Here is a 12530-nt window from a genome sequence, read left to right as displayed (position 1 = left end):
AGCTAAAAGGTTAGTAGCTCTGGCAAAGAAATGTAGCACTCATCGTGTGGATCCTTGAAAGATGCTTATTCAAAACAAGAGCACCGTAACAGCCATCAAACTCCCAAAAGGAAACTAACTGATGCATCAGCACTCTACTCACTCCTTAACCAACAATCTACATTCCATCCCTTGAACATTTCAACCCAGAACATTCCAATCCTTGCATCCCACTGTCTCTACCACTACAGGGGAGGCAAGTTTCTACCAAAAATACGCCTGCTGAAGCACCACAGCTTATGATACAGTACTCTGGCCACCTGGAAGAATCATCCACTAGTGTAATGTTACTTATTAGGGGAACTTTCCTCTTTCACTTATTGGGTCTACAATGTCCAAGTATAGCCACTGCCTTGCCCTTTTTGGCAACATTAAACTTAGTCACGCTCTTTAGCTCTTTCGTGCCCACACATAACAAAAAATACTGCCCAGCTTGTCTGCCAATCTCTACATCCACCCTTAGATCACAGGTCTCTGTGGTAAATCGTTTTGTTTGTGACATTTCAAAATGCCCTTAGTTGAACATTTTCATCACTTTCTTCGAAGATCATTGTGGTAAAACCAATCTATAAACCCTACGCATCTGATCATTCTTGATGCTCAGCTCCTCATTTACTGAGCAAACACACTCACCATACTACAAAAATCAGCAACAGACTTTTTAACACTTAATTTTTTAGGTTGAGCCTGGGCAGCGCATGCGCTGCTCTGCGAGGCATGCTGTATTCAGGTAGGGACTTGTAGCACCTCCCATTTCCCGCCCATCTTTTCAATTGGCTCCTGTTACTGTCCTTTCTAAATCGTTGCTTTTCATTTATGAATAGGCTTATTAGACCCTCCTTGGTACCGTCTTGTCTGCATTTGTAAACAAGGTACTACTGTAGGAGTCCTTTAATTAGGACGTAATCCCATCACCCACCGAGGTGGCATGCTTCATTATCTGGGATTCTCCACTTGACGGGGACCCTAGCCCTGTTAAGGGCTACAACCCCCTCAATGAGAGGGAGGAGCTCGGGGATGTTTTTATTCCTATGATGTTTAGGACATAATAAATCCTTTAGAAGAGCTGCACTAGACTGGCTGGGTAGTGGGCGCAGTGCAAAACAAAAATTGGTTGAAATGTGAGGTAAGTAATGCTAAAACTAGCTCGAGGAGCAAGAGGAACTTTTTTAATTTGTTCCTGGTGCCAGGATTAAAAACAGAGCACCTGCAGTCTGAAATAATAACTGCATGCGGTGGACATAAACAGGGTCGATATGTTTCAGCCTAAAGGACCCTACAAGGTGTCACGGCTTTCGTCGGGATAAAGGAAATTGTGCTTCTGCGAAAGTGGGTGAATGGTGATTAATGAAAATTTAAATGCAAAAGTGTAAATACAATACCAGTAATCCCACTCTTTGTGTGGTCGATTTACTGGTTGTATCTGTGGAAGCCAGAAGCAACAGGCAAAATCAAGAATGGATGCAATCTTTTCAAATGACCATGTGAGACTCTGTCCTCATCTAAGGTCCATTGTATTCGTGAAATAATAGATGAAATGATAGCTTACCCGTTGCTTGCGGATAAAAAACTTCACCTTTACCTGGCCACAGCTCAGTGGAGAGGCATCGCTCTGAAAAAAGGATGTATGCTGTGTCAGAAAAACGATTATACATGATAGTTACTGATAAAAACACACAATCCTGAGGGTCTTTATCCGTAGGTTTATTTCAGTGCAACCACCAACAGATCCAACTCTCCAACTGCTCTTCTTCAGCTGTAATGCATGACAACACTCCATGATGTCATGCACTCCATATTCTACAAGCACATAAGCTAAATATAACACATCCCCCTTACAGAGTGAAATAACAAAACAAAGAACAATAAATTGTTAACATAACCTTGAACATCAGAGAGTTAAAATATAAGATGGCAATCGTATTAAACACAATAAAGAAAGGTTTCTTCAATACAAAATGTAATCCTTGAACTTTTCTGGCATATGTTTGTGTCTGGTCAAATGACCAGTGCTTATGTTCTTGCTCTCAGGAACAGAGTCCCGAGGGACAGCTGGGTTGTTACTTGACTCTGTGAACTTCGCCAGTCTGGACATATTCCAAGTACAACCATTGTCCAGAGTCACAACATTCTTTTTAATTGCAGTGATGATAAAAGGACCACAGAAATTAGAGGAACCCTTGTGACCATGCCCACCTCTCTTCACCAACACACGATCACCCAAATTCCACTTTCTCATTCTGACTGCCATCCTGACATCATACCGCTGTTTATACTTTTGCTGGTATTCAGCAAGCTTCATTTTTCTTTTTAGTTCATCAGTCACAATATCACCATTACCCACAGGAAGCCAAACTGGATTGAGCTTAGAATTTGCCACCCTCCCTCTCAAAACCTAAAAAGGAGATTTTTGCAAAATAGCATTGGGAACAGTACGATGCACCCACCAAGTTTCCCTCAACACACTACTGAAGGAAACTCTTGAGTCTAACGCTCGTTGGGCACAGCTCTTCACAACTCTGTTCATTCTCTCCATGAGACCATTGGCTTGTGGAGAATACAAAGCTGTCTTCTGGTGAATAATCCCAAGATCCTTAAGGAAAATATCCATCTCGTGAGAGGTAAATTGTACTCCATTGCAGCCGCGGTCGGTAGTAGGAGTAACTGCAGGGCGGTGATGTGGGGAGGGGGAGGGGCAGGGTGGGGAGTAGTAAACTATGGATTACGAGGTTTACAGGTAAGTTAACATATAAATTAATGAAAGGAATTTCGTTGCGTGTACTGCATTGCATTTGGGGATGCAGTGCACGCAACGAAATTCGTTTTATTAATTTATATGTTAACTTACCTGTAAACCTCCGTAATCCATAGTTTACTACCCCCCCACCCTGCCCCTCCCCCTCCCCACGTCACCGCCCTGCAGTTACTCCTACTACCGACCGCGGCTGCTCCATTGTCCTTGACTAAATGTTTAGGAATACCCTCTGAAACAAACACATCTTTTAGGAATTCAATCACGGACCTTGAATTGACAACACCCATACATTTTGAAACCACCCATTTTGAAGTGTAATCAACCAGAAGGACCACAAACCTCTCATGAGAAGACATTAGCTCAAAAGGACCAACTATATCCAAACCAAGCTTAGTCCAAACAGCATCCGGAACCTCCACAGGTGAGAGGGGAGAATGACTGATAGTGCGAGACTTATCATTGATGGTACACAAGTGGCAGTCTCTAACGACAGACTCAACCATCCAATCCAACCTGGCCACCAATATATTTCCCCGACACGTGCTTTGGTGAGGCTTCTTCCCAAATGCCCCTCATGAGGTAAATTGACCACCCTTTCTCTCAACTCACCAGGCGGAACCATCCTGACAACCTCTCATAAGATTCCCTTGACAAAAAGTGAGATCATTCCTCCCCGTCCAAAAAGGTTCCAGATGACAGTCAAGATCCTTGTAATCCGGCCAACCCTTAGAGATGATCGTCTTGAGGGACAAAAACACCTTATCATTGTCCACACATGACAACCATTCTTCTCTTGACAAAGAGGGCTCCATCACCCAACACACACTCTCGGCATCATCCTGCATTTGTTCTGTCTCAATGGGCAGGCGCGACAAACAGTTGGCAGGTTTATTGTTTTGACATGGAATATACTGCACAAGAAAGTTAAACTCCTGTAAGCCCTCACTCCACCTCTTAAGTCTAGGAGTCATGTGATCACTGTGATGACATGAAAAGATTTGTACATGGGGTCGATGATCAGACTTCACAAACGGAATCCCCCAAAGATAAAACTTAAAATGACGTACCGCCCAAAACACACTCAATGCTTCCCTCTCAATACAAGAATAGTTGACTTCAGCTTCTCGAAGGGCTCTGGAGGCGAAGGCCACAACTATCTCCTCCCCATTTACAACTTGAGAAAGGACAGCTCCAAGTCCTCTGAGACTGGCATCAGTTGTTAAGATGGTCTTCAATTTTGAATCAAAGTGACCCAAAGTTGGCATTTTCCCTATTTCTACTTTTATCGAATTAAAGGCTGCCTCACATTCAGATGACCAGGAAAACCGCGCACCCTTTTTAAGCAAAACCCTAATAGGCTTGACAACACTTTCAAAACCTTTGACAAACTTAGAGTAGAACTCTGCCATACCTAAGAACGATCTGACTTGCTCTTTGTCCTTAGGTGCGGGAGCCTTGACAATACTCTCCGCAAGCTCCAGTATTGGTCGTATACCATCTCCAGAAATTACGTGACCAAGATAGGAAACAGACTCTAGACCAATTGGACATTTTTCTCTCTTAACAGTGAGTCCTCTCTCTCTCAATTTGCTCAACACACATGAGCATCCCTGCAAATCAGCAGGGATGCGCCAGGAAACTTGCGACACGCATCTCAATCCTTTCACCACCACGGATGCGCCGCATTTACAATGTGGCGCATCATGGCTGCCATCAGACACACAGTGGGAGGGGGAGCCATCATTCACCTTGCCAGGCACAGCCCTTCTTAGATCAAAGGGTCACCCCTCCCCATACTCCAAGTGCAGATCTCTCTGTTGGGCCCGACCTGCCCTGTCCCTCCAAAACCAGACAGCCAATACACATAACAACAGAGCACACTGGGAGACTCAGGCAAGAAAATACCCACTTCCCAAAAGTGGTATTTTCAAACACAAAATATAAAAATAATCTTCACCAACAGATGCACTCTAATACTCAGGCATACTAAATTCAACTTTCCAAACATGTTCCTTGGGTCAGCTAGGATTATAGGGAATACCAATTCATACAGTCATTTTACAATAGGGAGCATTCGCGCTGTGGCACAGCGCCCAGAGCCTCTAACACCAGCAAACGCAGAGGAGACAAATGCGAAAGATGGAAGGGTGACCCACGCCAATGGTGCCAGGTCTAACACTATCCATCTGTAATTCTTCACTAACACACATTTCCTACTCCAAATAATCTCCGACAACCACTCCAGCACGATCATGTGCCATACCAAACCATTGGTTTCTGAATATAATTATGTGCTGTACTTTTTAGGACCTTTTGAATCTACTAAAATTATATATACAGTATGCTTACTTATATGTGTTTTTTTTAGTCAGCCTTCTTCATCCATTGGTCTGTTGTGTAACTTTCATTTCTCTTCCACTCACTACAGCATACATCCCTTAGTTGGCACACTTCAGCTATTACTTAATTTCACTCTAAATGATGGTATTCAACTCCTTCACAATGAGCACGTCTGCAAGCAAAGTACTTCCTTTTAGCGCCAGGGGCTACTATGGTAATGTGTGTTTTTTGTGTTAAAGAAAGAGAGTTTTGCTTTATGGCATTTTTAAATATTGGAGAGAGACCCCCAGCTTACCGAAACATAAGTTTTTACAAAAGCCATTGAAAAATAAACATTGGCAAAGCTAAAAGGTTAGTAGCTCTGGCAAAGAAATGTAGCACTCATCGTGTGGATCCTTGAAAGATGCTTATTCAAAACAAGAGCACCGTAACAGCCATCAAACTCCCAAAAGGAAACTAACTGATGCATCAGCACTCTACTCACTCCTTAACCAACAATCTACATTCCATCCCTTGAACATTTCAACCCAGAACATTCCAATCCTTGCATCCCACTGTCTCTACCACTACAGGGGAGGCAAGTTTCTACCAAAAATACGCCTGCTGAAGCACCACAGCTTATGATACAGTACTCTGGCCACCTGGAAGAATCATCCACTAGTGTAATGTTACTTATTAGGGGAACTTTCCTCTTTCACTTATTGGGTCTACAATGTCCAAGTATAGCCACTGCCTTGCCCTTTTTGGCAACATTAAACTTAGTCACGCTCTTTAGCTCTTTCGTGCCCACACATAACAAAAAATACTGCCCAGCTTGTCTGCCAATCTCTACATCCACCCTTAGATCACAGGTCTCTGTGGTAAATCGTTTTGTTTGTGACATTTCAAAATGCCCTTAGTTGAACATTTTCATCACTTTCTTCGAAGATCATTGTGGTAAAACCAATCTATAAACCCTACGCATCTGATCATTCTTGATGCTCAGCTCCTCATTTACTGAGCAAACACACTCACCATACTACAAAAATCAGCAACAGACTTTTTAACACTTAATTTTTTAGGTTGAGCCTGGGCAGCGCATGCGCTGCTCTGCGAGGCATGCTGTATTCAGGTAGGGACTTGTAGCACCTCCCATTTCCCGCCCATCTTTTCAATTGGCTCCTGTTACTGTCCTTTCTAAATCGTTGCTTTTCATTTATGAATAGGCTTATTAGACCCTCCTTGGTACCGTCTTGTCTGCATTTGTAAACAAGGTACTACTGTAGGAGTCCTTTAATTAGGACGTAATCCCATCACCCACCGAGGTGGCATGCTTCATTATCTGGGATTCTCCACTTGACGGGGACCCTAGCCCTGTTAAGGGCTACAACCCCCTCAATGAGAGGGAGGAGCTCGGGGATGTTTTTATTCCTATGATGTTTAGGACATAATAAATCCTTTAGAAGAGCTGCACTAGACTGGCTGGGTAGTGGGCGCAGTGCAAAACAAAAATTGGTTGAAATGTGAGGTAAGTAATGCTAAAACTAGCTCGAGGAGCAAGAGGAACTTTTTTAATTTGTTCCTGGTGCCAGGATTAAAAACAGAGCACCTGCAGTCTGAAATAATAACTGCATGCGGTGGACATAAACAGGGTCGATATGTTTCAGCCTAAAGGACCCTACAAGGTGTCACGGCTTTCGTCGGGATAAAGGAAATTGTGCTTCTGCGAAAGTGGGTGAATGGTGATTAATGAAAATTTAAATGCAAAAGTGTAAATACAATACCAGTAATCCCACTCTTTGTGTGGTCGATTTACTGGTTGTATCTGTGGAAGCCAGAAGCAACAGGCAAAATCAAGAATGGATGCAATCTTTTCAAATGACCATGTGAGACTCTGTCCTCATCTAAGGTCCATTGTATTCGTGAAATAATAGATGAAATGATAGCTTACCCGTTGCTTGCGGATAAAAAACTTCACCTTTACCTGGCCACAGCTCAGTGGAGAGGCATCGCTCTGAAAAAAGGATGTATGCTGTGTCAGAAAAACGATTATACATGATAGTTACTGATAAAAACACACAATCCTGAGGGTCTTTATCCGTAGGTTTATTTCAGTGCAACCACCAACAGATCCAACTCTCCAACTGCTCTTCTTCAGCTGTAATGCATGACAACACTCCATGATGTCATGCACTCCATATTCTACAAGCACATAAGCTAAATATAACACATCCCCCTTACAGAGTGAAATAACAAAACAAAGAACAATAAATTGTTAACATAACCTTGAACATCAGAGAGTTAAAATATAAGATGGCAATCGTATTAAACACAATAAAGAAAGGTTTCTTCAATACAAAATGTAATCCTTGAACTTTTCTGGCATATGTTTGTGTCTGGTCAAATGACCAGTGCTTATGTTCTTGCTCTCAGGAACAGAGTCCCGAGGGACAGCTGGGTTGTTACTTGACTCTGTGAACTTCGCCAGTCTGGACATATTCCAAGTACAACCATTGTCCAGAGTCACAACATTCTTTTTAATTGCAGTGATGATAAAAGGACCACAGAAATTAGAGGAACCCTTGTGACCATGCCCACCTCTCTTCACCAACACACGATCACCCAAATTCCACTTTCTCATTCTGACTGCCATCCTGACATCATACCGCTGTTTATACTTTTGCTGGTATTCAGCAAGCTTCATTTTTCTTTTTAGTTCATCAGTCACAATATCACCATTACCCACAGGAAGCCAAACTGGATTGAGCTTAGAATTTGCCACCCTCCCTCTCAAAACCTAAAAAGGAGATTTTTGCAAAATAGCATTGGGAACAGTACGATGCACCCACCAAGTTTCCCTCAACACACTACTGAAGGAAACTCTTGAGTCTAACGCTCGTTGGGCACAGCTCTTCACAACTCTGTTCATTCTCTCCATGAGACCATTGGCTTGTGGAGAATACAAAGCTGTCTTCTGGTGAATAATCCCAAGATCCTTAAGGAAAATATCCATCTCGTGAGAGGTAAATTGTACTCCATTGCAGCCGCGGTCGGTAGTAGGAGTAACTGCAGGGCGGTGATGTGGGGAGGGGGAGGGGCAGGGTGGGGAGTAGTAAACTATGGATTACGAGGTTTACAGGTAAGTTAACATATAAATTAATGAAAGGAATTTCGTTGCGTGTACTGCATTGCATTTGGGGATGCAGTGCACGCAACGAAATTCGTTTTATTAATTTATATGTTAACTTACCTGTAAACCTCCGTAATCCATAGTTTACTACCCCCCCACCCTGCCCCTCCCCCTCCCCACGTCACCGCCCTGCAGTTACTCCTACTACCGACCGCGGCTGCTCCATTGTCCTTGACTAAATGTTTAGGAATACCCTCTGAAACAAACACATCTTTTAGGAATTCAATCACGGACCTTGAATTGACAACACCCATACATTTTGAAACCACCCATTTTGAAGTGTAATCAACCAGAAGGACCACAAACCTCTCATGAGAAGACATTAGCTCAAAAGGACCAACTATATCCAAACCAAGCTTAGTCCAAACAGCATCCGGAACCTCCACAGGTGAGAGGGGAGAATGACTGATAGTGCGAGACTTATCATTGATGGTACACAAGTGGCAGTCTCTAACGACAGACTCAACCATCCAATCCAACCTGGCCACCAATATATTTCCCCGACACGTGCTTTGGTGAGGCTTCTTCCCAAATGCCCCTCATGAGGTAAATTGACCACCCTTTCTCTCAACTCACCAGGCGGAACCATCCTGACAACCTCTCATAAGATTCCCTTGACAAAAAGTGAGATCATTCCTCCCCGTCCAAAAAGGTTCCAGATGACAGTCAAGATCCTTGTAATCCGGCCAACCCTTAGAGATGATCGTCTTGAGGGACAAAAACACCTTATCATTGTCCACACATGACAACCATTCTTCTCTTGACAAAGAGGGCTCCATCACCCAACACACACTCTCGGCATCATCCTGCATTTGTTCTGTCTCAATGGGCAGGCGCGACAAACAGTTGGCAGGTTTATTGTTTTGACATGGAATATACTGCACAAGAAAGTTAAACTCCTGTAAGCCCTCACTCCACCTCTTAAGTCTAGGAGTCATGTGATCACTGTGATGACATGAAAAGATTTGTACATGGGGTCGATGATCAGACTTCACAAACGGAATCCCCCAAAGATAAAACTTAAAATGACGTACCGCCCAAAACACACTCAATGCTTCCCTCTCAATACAAGAATAGTTGACTTCAGCTTCTCGAAGGGCTCTGGAGGCGAAGGCCACAACTATCTCCTCCCCATTTACAACTTGAGAAAGGACAGCTCCAAGTCCTCTGAGACTGGCATCAGTTGTTAAGATGGTCTTCAATTTTGAATCAAAGTGACCCAAAGTTGGCATTTTCCCTATTTCTACTTTTATCGAATTAAAGGCTGCCTCACATTCAGATGACCAGGAAAACCGCGCACCCTTTTTAAGCAAAACCCTAATAGGCTTGACAACACTTTCAAAACCTTTGACAAACTTAGAGTAGAACTCTGCCATACCTAAGAACGATCTGACTTGCTCTTTGTCCTTAGGTGCGGGAGCCTTGACAATACTCTCCGCAAGCTCCAGTATTGGTCGTATACCATCTCCAGAAATTACGTGACCAAGATAGGAAACAGACTCTAGACCAATTGGACATTTTTCTCTCTTAACAGTGAGTCCTCTCTCTCTCAATTTGCTCAACACACATCTCATGCCTTCATGCTCTTACTCATCTCTTCCATACACAAGGATGTTGTCCTGAAAAAACATAACGTTCGATAGACTCCCAAGAACCATCTTCATCACTCTTTAAAAACAGGCTGCCGCTGAGGCTAAACCGTAGGGCATCCACAGGAAATGATACGCTCCCAAGGGAGTAACGAACAATGTTAAGTGCCTGGAGTCCTTATGAAGAGTGATTTGATGGTAAGCCGATAATAAGTCGGCCTGGGCCAAAATTCCGTTCCGCTCGCGGAAATTGCGATAAATTGGCATTTTCGCGTTCCGCGGAAAGCGCGAAAATGTCAAAATTTCCGCAATACGCATCTTACCGGTAATTTTTTTCTTGCTCGCGGTGTAAAAAAATACATTCTCGCGTGCACGCGATCGCCTTACCTGAATCCCCACGTTCGCCGACAAGTTTTCCCGATCCGGTCGTGTTCTCCACGAGATGTTGGATTGTTGGTAGCCATTTGCGCTGTCTCATGACAGTTCGCACCCGCATTAACGTCATTTGTAGCGCGATCACATCATTTGTCGCGCGATCACGTCTTTCTTCTCGCGATCATGCACCGCGAGAGCATGAGAACATTGAGATCTTGAATACATCATTCTCCACCGCGAGCGAGAGCGTGAGGACGCGGGCATGTCATATCGAACGCAAAAAGGAGAAAGAGACCCCGAACACGTCATATCCAACGCGACAGGGAGCGAGAGAACGCGATCAAGTCATTTTGGACACGCCATCGACATCCGGCGGAAGTAATGTGAAGCTCGAGAACTCAAACATGTAAAATATTCAATTTGGAGAAGAATATCAGCTCTAGCAGCATGAAACCTTCTGCAAATGATGATTTGGATGAAAACAACTCCTCAGATTGACATTTGGCTGTCCTTTTTTGTGCAAGGAGTCCTTTTTAGGTCTCGCCTGACCCAGCGCATGCGCTGGTCTGGCTGGACTTATTGAGAGGGCTTCAAAAAGTGCTACCAGGACAGCCTAGAGCTACAGTGCATGTGCGCGGGCGCGCGCGCCGTCTTTACCGCGATTACTTTCACTTTCGCTACCATATGGCCGCTTGGCATAGCGGCCATAAGTGAAAGCTTTTGGAACCTTATAAGTATTTAGTTATGCAACTGTTGCATGGCTAAACACTTATAAGGTCCCAAAGGCGAGACCTATTGGCTATGCCAATGCTTGTTTAAAAAGGTGGGGAAAGGGAGGAAGTGCCACAGAATCTCCAACTTCCTGTTCCTGTCCAGCAGGCTCCTCCCAGTGCTTTGTCCATCTACTGCTCTTTCTGCCTTTGCATTTTGAGCTGGAAAGATCACTCTTTTTGTCTGCTGCATCATTGCAATTGGATTTGAGGATTTTTTAATTGGATATTTTACAAGTGGTTGTTGTGTCTGTTTGATTAGGGGCATTGCAGTTGTTGTAACTACAATTTATTTTTGGTAACTATCATTCATTTTTTAAAAAATGTTGTGGGTAGTAGTAGTCAGTAGTAGGCCCGAGCTAGTCATGGCCTCATGGGTGTGTGCATGATGAAGTAACTGTTCCTTTGGAGTTTTTTTTTATGTATTTCATTTTCAAGCATCATTTAGGGCCTGGATGGCATTGGATTTAGTTGGGAAATGTGTTTTTTTGGGGTGGGCTTTCTGTTGTTGGGTCTGGCCTTGTGGCTGGTGGCCATTTAGAAGCCGAGGCCTGCAATCTTGTCTGGCCTTGTTTGCAAACAGGCCTGCTTTCATCCAGTAGGCTCAGAGCAGGTAGCCACAGCTGTATTAATCAAGTGTTTCTGTGTGGTCTGTTGAATTTAGACATCATTTAGGGCATGGATGGCATTGGATTGAGTTGGAGAAGTGTGTTTTTTGGGGTGGGCTTTCTGATGTTGTTGGGCCTGGCCATGTGGCTGGTGGCCATTTTGAAGCCTAGGCCTGCAAGCTTGTCTGGCCTTGTCTGCCAACAACAGGCCTGCTTTCATCCAGTAGGCTCAGAGGCTGATCAGGTACCCACAGCTGTATTAACCAAGTGTTTCTGTGTGGTCTGTTGAATTTAGACATCATTTAGGGCATGGATGGCATTGGATTGAGTTGAGGAAGTGTTTTTTTTTGGGTGGGCTTTCTAATGTTGTTGGGCCTGGCCATGTGGCTGGTGGCCATTTTGAAGCCTAGGCCTGCAAGCTTGTCTGGCTTTGTCTGCCAACAACAGGCCTGCATTCATCCAGTAGGCTCAGAGCAGGTAGCCACAGCTGAATTAATCAAGTGTTTCTGTGTGGTCTGTTGAATTTAGACATCATTTAGGGCATGGATGGCATTGGATTGAGTTGGGGAAGTATGTTTTTTTGGGGTGGGCTTTCTGATGTTGGGCCTGACCATGTGGCTGGTGGCCATTTTGAAGCCTAGGCCTGCAAGCTTGTCTGGCCTTGTCTGCCAACAACAGGCCTGCTTTCATACAGTAGGCCCAGAGGCTGAGCAGGTAGCCACAGCTGTATTAATCAAGTATTTCTGTGTGGTCTGTTGAATTTAGACATCATTTAGGGCATGGATTGTGTTGGGGAAGTGTGTCTTTTTGGGGTGGGCTTTCTGATGTTGTTGGGCCTGGCCATGTGGCTGGTGGCCATTTTGAAGCCTAGGCCTGCAAGCTTGT

This window comes from Triturus cristatus, chromosome 3_1, assembly GCF_964204655.1.
Source record: "Triturus cristatus chromosome 3_1, aTriCri1.1, whole genome shotgun sequence".
Lineage (NCBI taxonomy): Eukaryota > Metazoa > Chordata > Amphibia > Caudata > Salamandridae > Triturus > Triturus cristatus.
The sequence above is the reverse complement of the archived record's forward strand: the minus strand, read 5'-3'. Positions refer to the sequence as shown.